The sequence below is a fragment of the Filicampus tigris genome, chromosome 9 (assembly GCF_054856515.1).
Source record: "Filicampus tigris isolate MCC_2025a chromosome 9, RoL_Ftig_1.0, whole genome shotgun sequence".
NCBI lineage: Eukaryota > Metazoa > Chordata > Actinopteri > Syngnathiformes > Syngnathidae > Filicampus > Filicampus tigris.
The window spans coordinates 7,361,105-7,378,137 of NC_141225.1; the positions used below are offsets into that span (position 1 = coordinate 7,361,105).

The 17,033-nt window shown below is 43.3% G+C and overlaps 1 protein-coding gene across 1 annotated transcript in view; it reads right to left on the bottom strand.

Moving 5' to 3' along the window:
* Window positions 1-3,016, bottom strand: part of LOC147141775 (plexin-A2-like) — a 120,130-nt gene extending 117,114 nt beyond the window's left edge. The window contains exon 1 of the mRNA XM_086040361.1: window positions 2,804-3,016. The gene's annotated coding sequence lies outside the window, so the exon portion shown is untranslated. The remainder of the gene's footprint in view (window positions 1-2,803) is intronic.
* Between the last annotated feature and the right edge of the window lie 14,017 nt (window positions 3,017-17,033).

Here is a 17,033-nt window from a genome sequence, read left to right on the forward strand (position 1 = left end):
GGCAAATTTGAGAATCCCATCTTCCGATCTAATTTATCTCAGGCCTGAAAATCAGATGTTAGATTATGGTAGGAAATCATCTTGTGGTGTAGAATGTGTAAAGGGTTATCACCCCACCCCCCACCCCCCACCCCTTCCATGATCTACTTGGAGTACATTCAGGGTTATCATTCATAAATGTTAAACCTGTTCAAAAGGTTCACAAATATTGTCCTAGTTACTACTCTTTCTTCTTTGTATTTTCCTGCAGTTTGGATGGACTGTGGCTCCTAGTCGCCTCCAACAGGTCAGCCTTGGTACTACGGCAGACTTGTAATTGCAGGTTGTGATATCATTATGTGTGGTGTGCTGTGTTGATTATGTCACATGCAACACGCACTCTAAAAGCAGTAAGAACACACAGCATGTTTCCTTCTAGTGTTTGGGGTCTTTTACATTTTCAAAATTAGGTTGAGGTGGTAAAAATCAGTTGAATATATTCCAGTGGAAGCTTTCCTCGCCAGCCTGGAATACAAAGTCCCGCCTGGCCTAGTCCCAACAATTTCCATGGGATACTCTCTCCAAAATTTTACAAGCAAAAGTGTCACTTTTGTTCCTTGTTGCAGTCACAATGAAAGTGTCCCCCTGCCCCAGAATGAAAAACGGTACAGTCTCGTCTGTTAAAAATGTTATCCTGCTAACATACTCTCCCCCCCACACACACACACACACACTTTTGTTAACAGGTCAATCTCCTGGGTTGTGTGCTATGAAATTAGGCAGGCGTACCAAATGTTACGCTAATACGCCAACAATATTCGTCCTCCACCTCCTCCTCGCTGGGCTGGAGCCTCCTAACGGTCGTGTTTAATCAGCCTCTCGGTGGGTAACGGGCTCACAGTTTGAGGGAGGTGTGGATGCTCTGGAGGCACGGGGGGCTAGCAGGCAGGGGTCTCTGGGTATGAGTATAGTAGTAGTAGCCGCCGCTGTGCACTCACACACCATGTAATTGTGTTACATACACTAATTCGCCTGATGCACTAATGCACTCGCCTGTGCTGCTGACCCACATCACCCCGTCACACACACACAACCCAAGCGTGCCCCCACCCCCTCCTCCTTGTATTTGAATGACTCCTGCATCAATGCCACTGATTGAACCGGAGTATAATCTGGTGTTTCAAATAATGCTTTCGTTTCTCGACCTTCCTAATGGGCAGCTGAGAGAAGGCCTTCACCGGGGATGACACAGATAAATGTTCTCAATGACTTCACCCCCACATAAGTTATCCGGCATCACCTCCAGGGTCAGAAGGATGAAGTAATGCACTCTCGCCAGGAGGCAGTACGATCTGAATGACTAAAAAAATGGAGAAGAAATGACCCAAAAATAAAAAGCTCCACGAGGAGAGATCAATAAACAATCCAACAGAAGCTGTTTTTATGCTTCGTTTGACCGCGTGTGCTTTTGATCTTGATTGGTTGTACCGTGCATTTACATGCACAGGCAGTTACTGTCTTTTGAAAGCGCTCTTTGCAAAGTGAAGGGTGATTTCCACTTCAATTCAATACCAGTGTTGTATCCGGATGAAAAATCATATCATGTATTCCTGTCCAGTGACTTAGCTGTACTAAGGGCTGGATTTACTCAGCATGCTTCAAGTGACGCAATTCCGATGTTTCGCTTTCAAGTGGCCCAACTTGGATATGCGTCACAGTAGCGAAAAGCGCCCAAAAAATGCATGAAATCAAGCTTCTTACAAATGGGAATAGAGACGGTCAAATTTAAAAATCATTGAAAACATTCTTGTGAATTGACAACCTTTATATTACGACTTCTTCTTTTCAAAATGACCTCTCGTAAAAATACAGCTTCATTGTTTTCATCTGAATACATTTTCCTTGCAAAAATGAACACTTTCATCTCTTTAAAGTTACCTCATTCGAATTATGATTTTATTATTAAACATTCAGAATCAAAATTACAGGTATCTTCATCCAAATATCGCTAAAAATCAGACACGTATCAGATACCTGCGCTTGTGGGTTGTTTCACGTTTTCCCTCATTGTATAAGCAGAGTCATGTTGATTATGCGCCACTTGAAATGTACATGGAAATAGCCTCTCGAAAAAAAGTACTTCAGGCATTAAATCGTATGGGCACTGGGACCTGCAGCATAAATCCTGCCTAAAACCCCTCAGATGAACAGCCCTTCCTAAAGCCAACTTCAGTTCCCATTCACATTCCACTCATTTGAATTCTAAAATTAGCAGGCGACTGATAAAAGTGCAGGCTGCTGCCTTTGCGGCCGAGGCTGACGAATTGGCTCCAACGCTCGCCTCCTCTCTGGCAGAGGCTCGAGCCCCTCTGGAGGGGTCCGGGAAGAAGAAGAAGAAGAGCAAGAAGAATAGAAGCGGCTCCAACTGGCCGTCCAGATAAGGCCAACCCATGAGGGGGACCACACGCATGCAGGAAGACAGAGGAGTTTCAAGGGGTACAAATCCCCTCTTAATGGACACTACATGACACAGATGGGCACTGGTCAACATTGTGGAGCTTCATGGCATTGTTGTACAGTGTGTGTGTGCGTGTGCATGCACGTGCAGCTTTTTATCTCCATCCCAGTGCTCCCAGTGTGTGTCAATCCCACATGCACAGTGGTGATTAATCAATGCACATTTAGGGGGACAAAAATCCTTCCCCCTAGACAGCATTATAGAGTCCACAGACGCACCAAACCAATCTGGTGAACACTAGCCCATGCTAGTTGTATCCTCAACAAACTTACTACATTTTTGTACTAAATTAGAAGAAGCACTCACCTAGAAAGATGACGAGACTCACGCATGAGGACGTCCTGTCCGGTCAGGTCAGCGTGGATGCGTGTGCACGCGTGAAGACGCTTGGTGGCTTTTACGCGTGGTAACCCGGCGAAGTAGCGCGCGCGGCGGCGTGCATCCTCTCTTCCATCGAGTGACCCTCCCGCCTAGCCGTGGCATTGATCATGTTCCCCCGTAGCCAACATTTAATCGCTCTCTCTCTCTCTCTCTCTCTCTCTCTCTCTCTCGCTCTGTCTGTCACTCTTTCTCCCTGTCTCTCTCTCTCTTTCTCTAACTCTCTCTCTCTCTCTCTCTCTCTCTCTCTCTCTCTCTCTCTCTCTCTCTCTCTCTCTCTCTCTTCCCCGCGCGCGCACATGCACGCTTCAGTTCGTGTGCGCCTCACGTAGCGTGCACGCCTCCCGTGGCGTCATCCTCCGGCTCTGCTTCCAGGCGTCGTAATGCATTTTTATGGCCGTACGTTTCTGGTTTCTGTATTTGTATGCATGTGTGAGTCAGTGCGTGCGTGCGTGTGCGTGAAAAATCAAGGTTAGCCCGGTTATCCTTTGTCAATGCACAGGAATCAATTGCACAAACGTGTTAGTGATTTTGGGACAGCTGATTAGGTACACATGCCTATAGTCTATTGCAAAATCCGTATCACAAAATACATCCTTCTGCACAACGATTACAATGCTCATCTTTGATTTGATCATTTGCAACTGAATGGAAATGTGACGGCACCTAATATTTTGTCTGCCTTAATTCTCTCTCTCTCTCTCTCTCTCTCTCTCTCTCTCTCTCTCTCTTTCTCTCTCTCCCTCTCTCTCTCTCTCTATCTCTCTCTCTTTCTTTCTTCCTTTTTGCAATTGATTATTTTCCATATATTTCATGTAAGGTTTTTATTTGAATAATTTACCACAAGCGTTGCTGCTGCACCAGAATTGATATTGCCGGTGCTGAGATTGCTTTGAAACACTGCCATCTTGTAGGCCGATTTGTAACTACCCATCGAGTGACATACAGTAACGCTTGTGAGATGTGACCAGAATTGAAAGCATACAGTACATTGCAACCAGATGGTACCAGAGCATATCCGAATGGGGGCATTCGGTCACATTGGTCTTTTATGTTTTTTTGTTTGTTTCTTGTTTTTTTTTGTTTTTTGTTTTTTTTTTCTCGCAGGGAGCATGCTGGTGCTGGTCCATGCTGGTATAGCTGGTGACGCTAGCATACGCTGGTGGGCATTGGGCACCCGTTTGTCTATGCAGGGTTTCCACACTGAAAAACAATTGAGTCATATTTACTTGAAAAAGAGTAAAGTTGTTTCTCTCTGATATCAATTTGTAAAAGTTGCATGCATGCAAGGTTCATTGGAGTCAATAAGTTGTCCATTGGTGTGAATTTGAGTTTGCCCTGCAATTGACTGGCGACCAGTCCTGGTTGTATCAGGCACGCCCGCCGCCTTAATGAGGACAGCAGGTGCTTATCGAAAATGGACGGATGGATGTTGAGGATGGTTGTCGTAAAGCGACTCACGAGGTCCATCAGGCAGCTGTCGGCCGCTCGTTACCGCCGCTGACGTGACTTGGGGATGTCAGACGGGCAGCTGCGGGCGGCCAACAGACTTCCCGAGGGCCTGGCAGATGGCGCCAGTGACGGATTGGCCCGAGCTCGGGTGATGATGTCATCACGGGGCAGAGCGTTGTATGTTAAAAAGGTCAAAAGCACACGATGGCATATTCATGATACTGGGGTGGTCTCATTATGGATTTAAGCAATGCTATAATGACCATTATCCTTAAATAAACTCAGAGAAAACTGCTTCTTTGGACTATGGTGTTGCTTTTATTTTCTTTGGGGTATCTAAACGATAGGGCTAGACACACTGCATTTTCACACACACACTGTGTGTATGTGGCACATTGACACATTACCGGACACAAATACACCCGACCATCACCGTGCCGTGCCGACAGCTTCGACAAGCAATCATGTATTTCCTGATTATCAGAAGCTAACGCAAATTTGTGTGTCTAACAAAGCTCAATGCAGCTCTGCTTACCTTTTGGCTGTGGCGTGATAGCAGGGACATCGCAGATGTGGTTGATAGTGGTTCAGACGTAGTAGTCACTTGAAAGCGGCTCTGGATCTTCACAGAGCTGATTATATTATAGTTGGGGAGACTCAATGTCGGTGCAGTTAATATGTAAATTAGTTCAATTGTTACATAACCGTGGGGCGGAAGTGTATAAGAGCTTGCTCACAGAAACATTTTCCAAAAAGCCAGATATAAGATCCACTTACCCATTTAATTAATTTCACACCTGATGGCTGGGCAGGCATTCCAGAGACACAACTATTTGTGTATAAGCAATGAAAACGTCAATTTTCCATAGTGTGTCTCCTCCATCGTGCAAACTGAACTGTGCAGCTTGGCTTGAAGGTTGATTGAAAACGTACTCCATAGTTCGGTCCGCGCAGAAGCTGTCCTCCGCACTGCAGAAGAGGCCGTGATGGAGGAGCTAGTAAGCCAAGTAGGATGGATGAGTGCTGCTCCTATTAGCCACACTCAATAATAATAATAACGCCATTCTTCACCGCCGGCCCAAGGCAGCGGGGCGTGCACGGCCAGCGTAACGAGTGTCAGATTAAATGCACCACACCGGTTGGCGAATTACTTTAAGCCATTGTGCAATCTCTCGAATCATTATTTAAGGCCGCTTTTCGACTAAATGAGAGACTTGCGGAGGAACCAACTCACCATATCGCTGTTGTTGTAAACTAGCAGCTAGTCGCAAAGGAACTGATTTCCAATTGAAGGCATAGTAATTGACAACATCTGCTGTATTAATCAAGTCTGAATTCTTCTCATTGTCTGAGCTGCCCTGCTGATTTTGGTGATGTCATGTTCCATTTACTAAAGGTCAGACTTCATTCCATAAACCTCCTTTGTGACTCACCGTGCAATAAAAGTGCCATATATATATGGATTCCTATGTCCAGATGGTTGGGACTTGCAGACAGGCCGGTTTAGCGGGTGTAGTGTATGTGTGCTTGCTATTCACTTGTTAGATGCAGTACAGTGTGCATAGAGCATTCCTTTGAAAGAGGATGTGAAATTGATTTTTAAATGTCTTGTATACAAATAGTTGGGTGTCCGAAGCGCCTGGCCACCCATCAAGTGTGAAATTAGGCCCGCCACACACAGAGCAGGGCAGCAGAATGCAAACAAATTGCTGTCAGCGACTCACAGCCGCACACCTGGCGATTGACACTTGCACACATCTGCAACAGACAAGCTGGGATTCTCTGTGTTGTTATTGGGGGAAAAAACATTTTGAGGCCCAACTTAATACAAAGAGAGTAAATGTCCAAGAAGACAGAAAGGATTATGGATGTTTCACAGGCTGGCAACGATCTTCTCATTTATTGATTGCACTAATGCATTTCGGCGACAGAGACTTTCAACACTTCACTTTTTAGTTTCAGGTGCATGTCTGCCCCGTTGATATGGAAGCTAGCAAGATAGTAATAGCTAACCGATATTCTCATCAAGTAATCAGTTCAACCCCTAATCCAGATTGACGCATTTCTAAAAAAAAACGTTCCAAATGGTGTAATCATAATAATAATAACAATGTAGGTCAAAAGTCAACCTGCAGTGATTATTGCATGTTAGAGAGTAACTGAAAATGCTGACCTTGATGCCATTCATTAAATGAAACCTCAGGTTCTTACATGACCAAAAGAAGGTCTCTTGAGGGACGTTGGATGTAAATTGTATCGAGCCGAAGCACCGCGGGGCAATCATTCTATTTTATATTGTTTACTCGCTTCTTTATGTGCTCTGTAAAGCACTTTGAATGACTTGCCTCACACACGGCAAAGCGGCTGTGCCAGCTAATGGGCAACCGTGAAATGAGTCGAGGTCCGCAAAGCGAGACGCGGACGGCACCTGAGGGCCACTCTGCTGCTTCCATCGGTCTCGTTGTTGCTCAGGTAACCACCGTGGTCACTCGGAGCGTTTGTGTGTGCGCCGTGCTATTGTTCTTATGGCTTGATTGTCATTGTCATGCTCTTCCTGAGGGGAGATTGCATCCGAGTGGAGCGGCAAGCCAGCCAGCCAGCCAGCCAGCCAGCCAGCCAGCGACATGCAATCGACTTCATGGGAATTACCATAACAACGCGAGGCCTGTGTGAGAATGAAAGCAGACTTCAATCCCAATCAAGTCGTCATAACACACCGGAGAACAACACAGGAAGGCCATTAAAACCTTTCACTCCAAAGCGCACACAGAATGCCATGGAGAGGGTCCTCCAAACCTCGCTTTTGTCCGCACAATCGCTTATAAACACCTGGCTTTATCCATCTTGAATACAACTCTACCACATTGTAATGAGATATTCATCAAAAGAGGGGGGAAAAAAACAATTATCTCCACGGTAGATTGTTCCTGTTGCTTGGACATGCCTCTTTTGTGTTGTCCACATTAACATTTTCAAAATGAGCGCCTTCAAATGTGCATGTGCTTGAAGGATAATTGGAAAGTCTTGGACTGGATGCTGTAATACTAAATGATTGATCTGTCAATCACTGGTACATGTGTTGCTGTTACTGTGTTCTGGGGAAAAAATAACCAACACCTGATATGGTGGTTGGCCCGCTGCCAACATCCGAACTTTTACTGGTTTTGCAATTCTCAATTGTATATTCTATCAAAGGAGACTTTTTTTTCCTGAGTTCTGTGACATGCCTCGGTCAAAATACCCCAAAAGTCAAGAACACTTTTGACGAGAGCTTATTGCCTTGCTGAAATCAGCCTGTTTTGAGGGGGCAGTTCTGTCTCACGCTCTCCCCGACCTTCTCTACTTTGGGGCCAACATAAGGCTTTCGTTAGCATGAAGACCAGGGACAAGCTAGGGGGTTGCGACGCGCCAAGTTGGAAGCCGGAATGTCAAGAGAAAAAAAAACATCTTTATATTTTTACTGGAGCAGGCAGCACTTAATGAATTGCAATTTTCAATTAGTGTTGCAGATCTGTGCATGTGGTGCATAAAGTGGACTCATGGCCAAACACACATATATAGTAAAATCACATCAGTCCATTTTCTATGGCTCTTTATCATCAGGGTTGTGAGTGAACCGCAACCTGTCCCAGCTGACTTTGGGCAAGGGAAGCAGGGTACGCCCCACACTGGTCGCTAGCCAGGCGCAGGGCACAAACGACCACTCACGCTCACATCCACACCAGTGGACAATTCAGAGTCTTCACTGAACCTAACATGCATGCTTTGGGAACGTGGGAGGAAACTGCAGTACTTGGGAAAAAAATACAACAACAACAACACAATCACAGGGAGAACATGCTAAATCCACACAAGAGGCCGTGAGTCGAGACTTGAACTCTGGACTTGGCCTGTGAAGCAGAAGTACTAACCACTACCTGTGCCCGTGACATCGCAATTTGGCAAAATGTAGTACTGCTCGCTCACAGACACATTTTCGGAAATTGGATCCACTTGGGTTGTGTAATTTCACAGTTGATTTTTGGGCAGGCACTCCAGAGGTCCAACATTTTGTGAATGTTGAGTAGTGAACTGACATCTTACAAAGAGGAGGTCTCAAACACAGATCCTTATACTGTACGTCCTCACAAGCAAATGAAGCAAGACACGTGACGGCGTTATAGGTGCATCGCATATTTGCAGTCGAGTCAACGTAGTTGACCAGAACAGGAAGAAGCAACGTATTAGGACTGCTCAAGACCACAGGCACTCTTGCGTGTGGTCCACCTTGAAGGAGCCCCGACTTGTCTTCACTAAATTTGCATGTAAGCTGCAGCCTTTCACTGTTGACTTTGGGCAAGAGAAGCAGCGTACACACTGGACTGGTTGTCAGCATTTGCGAGATCCTTTCTTGCATTGGAATATGCCCAAGTGGTTACTTTGGCCTAATAGATCTCTTTTTGCATAGTCATATGCAGGAAGGGAATTTAAATCAAAGGTTTTACATGTAAGATACAACAATTGCATATCGCATGAAGAAGCAATTTAAAAGTCCATTTTCCATTTAAAATCATGTGGGAATGCACTCCAAGCGGCGATTCATTCTCACCCTTTTTTACCGAAGCTCCTGAATATGTTTGACCTTCTTTGTCGGCGTTAATTTGCATTTGCCTTATTGGATGAAAGAAATTTTGCACGCACTGTGTAAATTGGCATTTTCTTGTCAGAGTGTGCATGTGTGAATATTCAGCAGGAAAAGACAGAAATAAAAACTTGACTGGGGTTGCAAATGAATGCAGTATAGGTGCTGGAAACGGGTCTTTTGATAGCACAGCACAGCGAGCCAGTGGTTAGCATGTGTGCTTCACACTTCTGAGGTTCTGGGTTCGGGTCTCCGCTACAGCCTGTCTGTCTGTGTGCCCGTTTGCATGTTCTCGATATTTGTGGCAAAGTAGCAAACAAAAGAGAAATAGTAGTGGATGAGAAGAACAATTGACAAATATTTAACTTTAATTTGCAGTTTGGCGCCAAAAGCCCTGTGTGGTAAATTAGCTTTGCAAAAACGGCTCCTGATGAGTGTGGCGGCTCGCTACAACTCTCGCCGCTGATTAAATCTCGGCAGGGTGTCTCTCGCTGGCAGCTTCATCATTGCATTGTCCCGTGCCTGACATGCGAGAGTTTAATGTGCGGCGCAAATAGCAGGGAAGCCCGGCTCTGCACGGCGGCGTGCTTCGGCATCAATCTTTGGACTTGGAGAGGATTTAGGAAGCTGTGTGAGTGCCGGCGTCACTTCTTGAAGTACAGAAGATTAGAAGTGTCTTTTTGTACTACAGGCCCAATTGCACAATTCCGATTTAATACCTACAATAATACCCCACTATAATACATTTTATATGGCCTCCCAATATATATATTTGATTTTGTTTCATGTTGACCTATATTTGGCAGGGTATTTTTACTTTACCCAGGCATGTCCAATCCCTAATTTGGGGGGTCATTTGCAACCCACCGTCCATTATTTAACAGCATATACTTAATTGTGGGTACCAAACTGGGTGTAACACACCTGACAACTAGAACCAATGCTAATAATAATAATACATTGGTTTTATATAGAGCTTTTCTATGTATTTGAAGATGCAAAGAAACTATTTACAGCTAAAATATTAACAAAATTACTCTTCATAACGCCCAGGTGAGTGAAGATCATTCCGTTTTAGAAGCAGAAATGGTTTGCGCTGCTTTCTGCACTATGCCAAAGTCTGATTTGTGAACATATGAAGAAATGTCTTTAAAATTGTCAGTTTACTAGAGATTGCTAGTTTTGGTTCTGAATGTAGAGATCTACTCAGTCCAGGAGCAGATTTATGGGCCACCTCAAACTACTGAAAAATCCAAAACTTTTTGCCTTATCACCTTTAAAAGAAAACTGTGACGGAGCAGTTTTTCAACTAAATGCTCTCTAATATATATTTGTTTGATGGATTGGTGTTAGCATGTTCAATAAATCCCCAGTCACCACAGGTGTGCCCCAGGGCTCTGTCCAAGGACCCATCCTCTTCATCATATCTCATACCCTTCGGCAACATCTCAACCATGTGACAACAACACATGTGTCGTTAGTCATTAGTGTTTTGCAACCTGTATTTATCCAAAACACATATTTTACTTTAGAAAAATCTCATGGCACACAACCGTCTCATCTCAGTTTACTTACTTTCCTTTCATTAAGTTTGAAATTTGCGCCTGTTTAGTTAAGCACAAAGCTATTATTACGTTTTATGAATGGCAGCAGATGGATACACGGGTTAATTCTTCTTAATGCCATAAAGTAGAAAACATTTGATTGTTCAGCATTTCAGTGATAGATGAACAAAGATTGATAAAGTATTAAAATCATAAAATTGAGTAATTTCCCGCTGCACATTACAGCAGTTGAGAATCACTCCAGGAGTCTTATGTGATTGCTGCACCATTTCAGACATATTTTTCTCCTGAACATTGCTGGTCCAAATGCAAAATATTTGAGATTGAAGACTATGCACAGCGGCATTTACCTATGTGTTTATTTACATCAAAACGTATTGTGTAGAGGTGCTTCCAGTTCAGATTCCTGGTGATGGACAATCATGCAAAGCAATCACATTCAGCACCATGGACAGCGGCAAATGAGCATTGCAATCAGAAAACTGAGGAACAAATGCACAAAGAATGAATTGCGGCCGCTGATAAAAGCCTTTAATTGTGTTTAATTTGCTCCATTTTAACGTCAATTCAATTCACAAAGGATATTGCGTTAATGAGCACAAACACGACCGCAAAGTTTGACAGCTGAGTGCAGTTTGCACCTGTTTTCCCACCAACTGCCATACATGCCAAAGTATAAGTGATGGCTTTGTACCAAGGCAGAGCAATGGCAGTAAGAAAAACAACAATGAAATGATCAGAATGTAAGCCTGACCGAGGAGGTGCAAAAGGGTCTGTCAGAAATTATTTTAAAAAAATCTAAACAGTATTGAACCGGCCCGGGTCGCACGGCAGTCTTTCATGGCCCGGAATTATTTTGTCGGGGTGTAGCGAGAGGCGCATTTAATTTAGGACGACTTGTTTTGTACATGTCAGAGCCTTCCTCACATTGGTCAGTGTTTGCAGGTTGCAATCCGTCCTCTCGCGAGAGCGCCAACTTGGCACCAGCACTTTTCAATAGATGTTATTTTCTTCATGCAAATGGCGTGTGGCTATTAGCGCTGGAATTAGCTGAATTAGATGTTCTTTATCAATGAGGCTCATTTGCATAGAGGCGGGCAATTTCTGCGCAAAATATATGCTATTTCCTCATTTAAATACTCACAAATACCACGGGCGCACCGAGACGCATTCTGCTTGGCATCTCAGTTAGTGACGCATTTCACCATCTGTGCGTGCGCTGTGAATTAGACGCTGTTTGCTCCATTTTTAGTGGTTAGCCCCATGCAAAAAACAAGCAATCTTTTGAATTCGGCCATGAGTTTCCAAAGTAATCTCCAAAGGTTCTGATGAATTCCACTGTGTGTCTGCATTAATACGAAAGCATACGCCTGACGTCACGTCCGTGTTTCCCTGATGCCTAGGCAAATAATGACCTCGACCCCTCTTTCGCCACCCCACGTCTTGTTTGTGTCATGGTGACCTGGTTGCTGCCACCAGAACAGCCTCATGTATCAAGCACCTGATGAACGGGTCAGCTGGGATTCGTGTTCCACAAATGAATCATTTCCATCTCGGTAAACATCAAATATGTCGGAAATGTATGAAGCTTGTGTTCAAAGGCAAAATAGAGATTTGCCTCTGGGGACGGACACATCCGCCTCCAAACACCAAAAACCTTCTGCTGTCCCTTCATTTATTCATCCGCAATACTTCCCCCTTTCCCAGCATCCTTAGCGGCGCTCGAGCTGATGGACAATACTATACATTACAAAAAATGATCAAATGGATCATTGAATATGATGATTGAATATTTATATATATATATATATATATATATATATATATATATATATATATATATATATATATATATATATATATATATATATATATATATATATATATATTTAGGGAATAGTGTTAGCTACCGAAAATTGGTGTATACTTGATTGGCGAGTGGGGTTGTCAAACTGGTGGCAGTTTATTTGTCTTTGGTGATGTATCCATGTGCCACATACACACAGTGTGTGAAGTGCTACCGCCATGAGTGAGAAAGCTTTCAATGTCTTTTTGGAGGCCCACATTTTGGGATCAGCTACAGCAAATACAAGCCGTTTGCTTGCCTCTTAAGTCCCCTAGCTCCATCCCTGGTCGTTATGGTAATGAAATCCATACTCATCGACCCGGCAGTATATGGGGAGGGGTGTACAGTCACCAACATACAGTACATTAGACAAACAGTCTAATTTCAGGAAGAAGGAAAATAGGTTGTGTAGGCATGTTATCAGAACACCTGGCACCTGCTTTTGTCTTCTTTAAAAAGCTTGAGGAGGCACTATGGAAAAAATCGTAACTTGTGGATCATTGGCTCAATGAAATGTGACTTTAGGCGGAACAGCGTGTAACTTTCTATTATCTTTTCGTCCACCGAGGACAGCCGGCAGCCAAAAGATATTTTACCGGTGTTAATGTTACGACAGCAAAGTGACTGGGCAAACTGTAAATTGTCGTGTCAACGTCAGGAAAGCCGGAACACGTAGTGCCATGGACGTGCGCTGAGTCCTGACTGATGGGAATTGTATTAAGATTCCAATGAGGCTGTCGCGGTCCAGCAAGGATGCAGGTTGGAGTGTTTATGACGTGGAATGATGCATTATGGCGCATTAGGATTCTTTGTGAGTTTTAACACGTGCCCACGGCGTTCTTTATGGCACTGCGGTTCATTTTCAAGCGACACCTTGATGAAAATGATGTAATAGATAATGAAAGGCGAATAACTAGCAGCAGTAGAGTGTTTGATGCCGTCATATACCTCTGTGATTGGTCTGTTTGGAGAGGAACGAAACATTAAAAAAAAGCATACAGTAAACATAACTTAAACATGAAAAATAAATGAATGTGCGTGTGCCTGTGTATGTGTGAAGTCATCAACAACTGGAGAATACCAGTTGCAAACAGCAATACAACATAGTCCTCCCAACAATAAATGTTTTGTGTGTTTCAATGCATCTCTTGAATGAGATCTGGTTTCAGCCAGGTGTATCGAATGTTAGAGCGAGTGAGTGAACGTTCCAGTAGTTAGCTGTCCTCCCCGTCATAAAAAAAAAAAAAAGGTGCAAATAAATGCATGGAAAGACAGAAGCTGTTTCCTATCGCGCTTCCACAACGTCTGACCTATGTTGTCAATGTCGGACATCATAGCTCACCCCTAGATCCAGCCCCCCTGCCCCGAAACCCCCATGCTGCGGCAATAACACGCCCAGAGGGGATGAGGCGGGAAGAAGAAAGCAAAGAAATGACCTTTGCAGACTCCCCGCGCGATAAATGTCAAAGGTTTTCACTTTCTTTGTAATTTGTCAGAATTTCCTGGAAATGCCTGACCTACTGTAAGCCTTCTTCCAGCCACGCTGTTCCCATCACAATGGTGGCTGAAACCATTTCTCCACACACCCCAGCTGCTGTCACCACAGCAAATGAGCCCATTTGCTGAGACGTGGCGATGGGTGTGCTTTTTGTGGAGAATGTCATTACACACTCGCTCTGACGCATTGAAGGCCGCCGGAGAACACATGCTCACATTGGCCAGGTTTCATTTTGCCGCTGCTCTGTGATCTGTTTGGCTCCCTTGGCACATTCTGTCTGGTTCTCGTGAACACACACACGTTAAAGTCTTCCTGCAATGTTTCATCCGTAGGAATTCACTCCCTCTGCACAGAAGTCACTTTAAAAAATGGCTGAATTGATGTAAAACTACAGGTAAATGTTCATCATCCAATCCTCATCTTTAGCAATGTAACCGATTTTTCACATCTTAACTGATTTGTTAAATGTGAGAGACCCCATGCTTGATGAGGAAATAAAACGCCAAATCTGTTCTTATTTCTCTGACAGCGTGTGGCCTTTTCCAAATGACCAAAACACAGCACAGCACATAGAGTATGTTATGATTTGGGCCTGACCGGTCAATCGGCCGATATTAGGCCTTTTCAAAACTAATAATAATCGGCTAGAATTTTGCCGATTAAATGAAACATTAAATACTGTTGGGCAGCTAGTAAAGGACATACATGGCTGACAGAATGTTATTCTGTTTGAATTACATCCTTCTCCAGCCTCTTGTATGTACCAGTAAAACGCAATATCTATCAGTATATACCTGTATATGTTTATATTCATTGTGTGCTTTATTAGTGTTAAAATGTGCTCCCAGTTCAGTTGAACTCTCTCGCTGTATGTCATATATTGCAAATTCAAATCTGTCAATGAGTAAAGGTGTTTTTTATTTTGAAGTCGTCACTTCATGGCAAAGAAAATAATGGAGTAGAAGAAATGTGATTTAACGGTAAGGGGTCCTAGTCTAACATAGTCTAGTATTGTCTAGTTTAGTGAGTGCCTGGCCATAGCTCAGCCGTAGCAACCAGCCCTCGATACAAAGTCCGGTTTTGTCCCTGGTATAAAATAAAGTAGTTCATTTTTGGAACGGTGAACTTAGTTCATATTTTTTTATATGAATTATGAACTGAGCAAGTTGAATGAAAAAATTGTGAACTGAACTTTGAACTTTGAACTAGAAAGTGAACTTTCCAACACTGGTGTGTGTACCCCGCTTGACACAGGCTGCTGTTCAACAACTCAGACCGTTATCAGAACACTATAAAATCACACACATATTTTCAATGCTGACCTTTTTGACCAACTCAGCACGCCAAATAACATCCCTGATGCCTCAAAATCATCAGTTCCACTTAAAATGGTAATTTTGGTGTTTCTTTAAAGCACAAGCAGAGGTTAATTACGGTAAGCAGTTCTACAGCAGCAGCTGTAGAAGTTTGCCCCCCTCTGCTCCCATCCCCCTTCAAACCTCAGTGTGGACGTACTCGATCTGTGAGCCTGAGTTATCATCGCACCCGCTGGTCGATTAGACTCCATCTTCCATTAATGGACTTTTTTTTTTCTTCTACCACCTACTCTCTTGGTCCAGATTTTCACATTAAGAAGAGAGTAAACAGTTGTCATGTGCGAAGGACGGACACACAAAATGGAAGAAAATGGTTTGTGAGTTACTAGAATAACTCATCATGCAATATTGTAAAATGCCATTCATCCGTTCCCAAAAATAATTACTTGTAACATACAATGTGTGTGTGTGTGTGGGGAGTGTACGTGTGTGTGTGTATATAAACACATTTAATAGCTTCACGTTAGCATACAGGAGGTCTAGAGTTTTATACACGTGTTTGTGTGTGTGTATATATATATATATATATATATATATATATATATATATATATATATATATATATACTGTATCGGTATGTATACTGTATACGTATACGTTTATTTTTTAATTCATTTTTATCATTAATCACTATATTCTTCTTCATTTGCTTCAATTCAATGGACATTTTGTGCACCTTGGCAATATGGAGGCAGGATGATACAACCGTATCAATATACTCTAGTGTATACGGGAATTCTTCGCTGAAGATAAAGAATATACTGTATGCCTCTTTCGCTGAAAACTGACTGAAACACACGTCGCATGTTTTGGTTCGCAGGCGTGAATATATACCTGGTTTTGAGCGAAGCGGAAGAGGGGCTTCTTGTCCTCCAACAGAATTGTTATGGTCTGTGTTTTGAGTTTTGTTTTTGAGTTTAGTTTCATGCTTTTCCTTGTGTTCCTTTGTCTGACGTTAAGTTATTGAGTCCACCTGTGCTTGTCATCCCAGTCCCTTGTGTTAACCAACCAGCTTCCTCCTACCCTCTGTGTCTTGTCCAGGTGTTCCTCGTTGTATCGTTAACTTGTCTGTATTTAGTTGCCAGCTTTCTTTCAGCCCTTGTTGGTTTGTCTGTCCTGTCCTGTCCAAGCCCTCTCTTGTCACTGTTCGAAGTCAAGGTCAGTCCAGTCCAGTCTAGTCCTAGGGTTTGTTTGGTTCTTTTGTTCCTTGTTGTTTATTTGGGTCTTCAATATTTTTATTAGTTTAGTATTATCCCAGCACCTTGTTTTCCTTTTGTTTTAGATTAAATACTTTATATTGCACACGATTTTTGCCTCCTGCGTTTGGGTCCTTGTCCACAATAACCAAACAAGAATTTAAAAAAATTGGAAAATCACTAGTCAATCAAGTGACCGGTGGTTGTGTTGGCTGCTAAATGCTATCTTGGTTGACGGTTCAACAGCTGTAAAGAATTCGATCCACTCACCAGATACTCCAACTTCCTTGCTACCAATTCTCTAAGCCTGCTCCTTTTTTAGGTCATCCTGGCCCACAAAAGAAGCTGGCAGGGTTGTATATACCTTTTGCCGGTCCCACAGACCGCAATGACGTTGTCCCACATTGTTCGTATTCCACCAGTCACCACGCTGTGTGTGTCTGTTTTTGTTTGTTTGGTTTTTTGTTTTTGTTTTTACTTTGTCTGAGTACCTGCTTGTGCCATGAATGTGTGTAGTATAGTTAGTAGTACGTTCTCTATGCCGATTGGCTGTTGCCGACGCAACGCCGGCGAAGAAAGATCTGATGGAGTGACGGGTTGACGA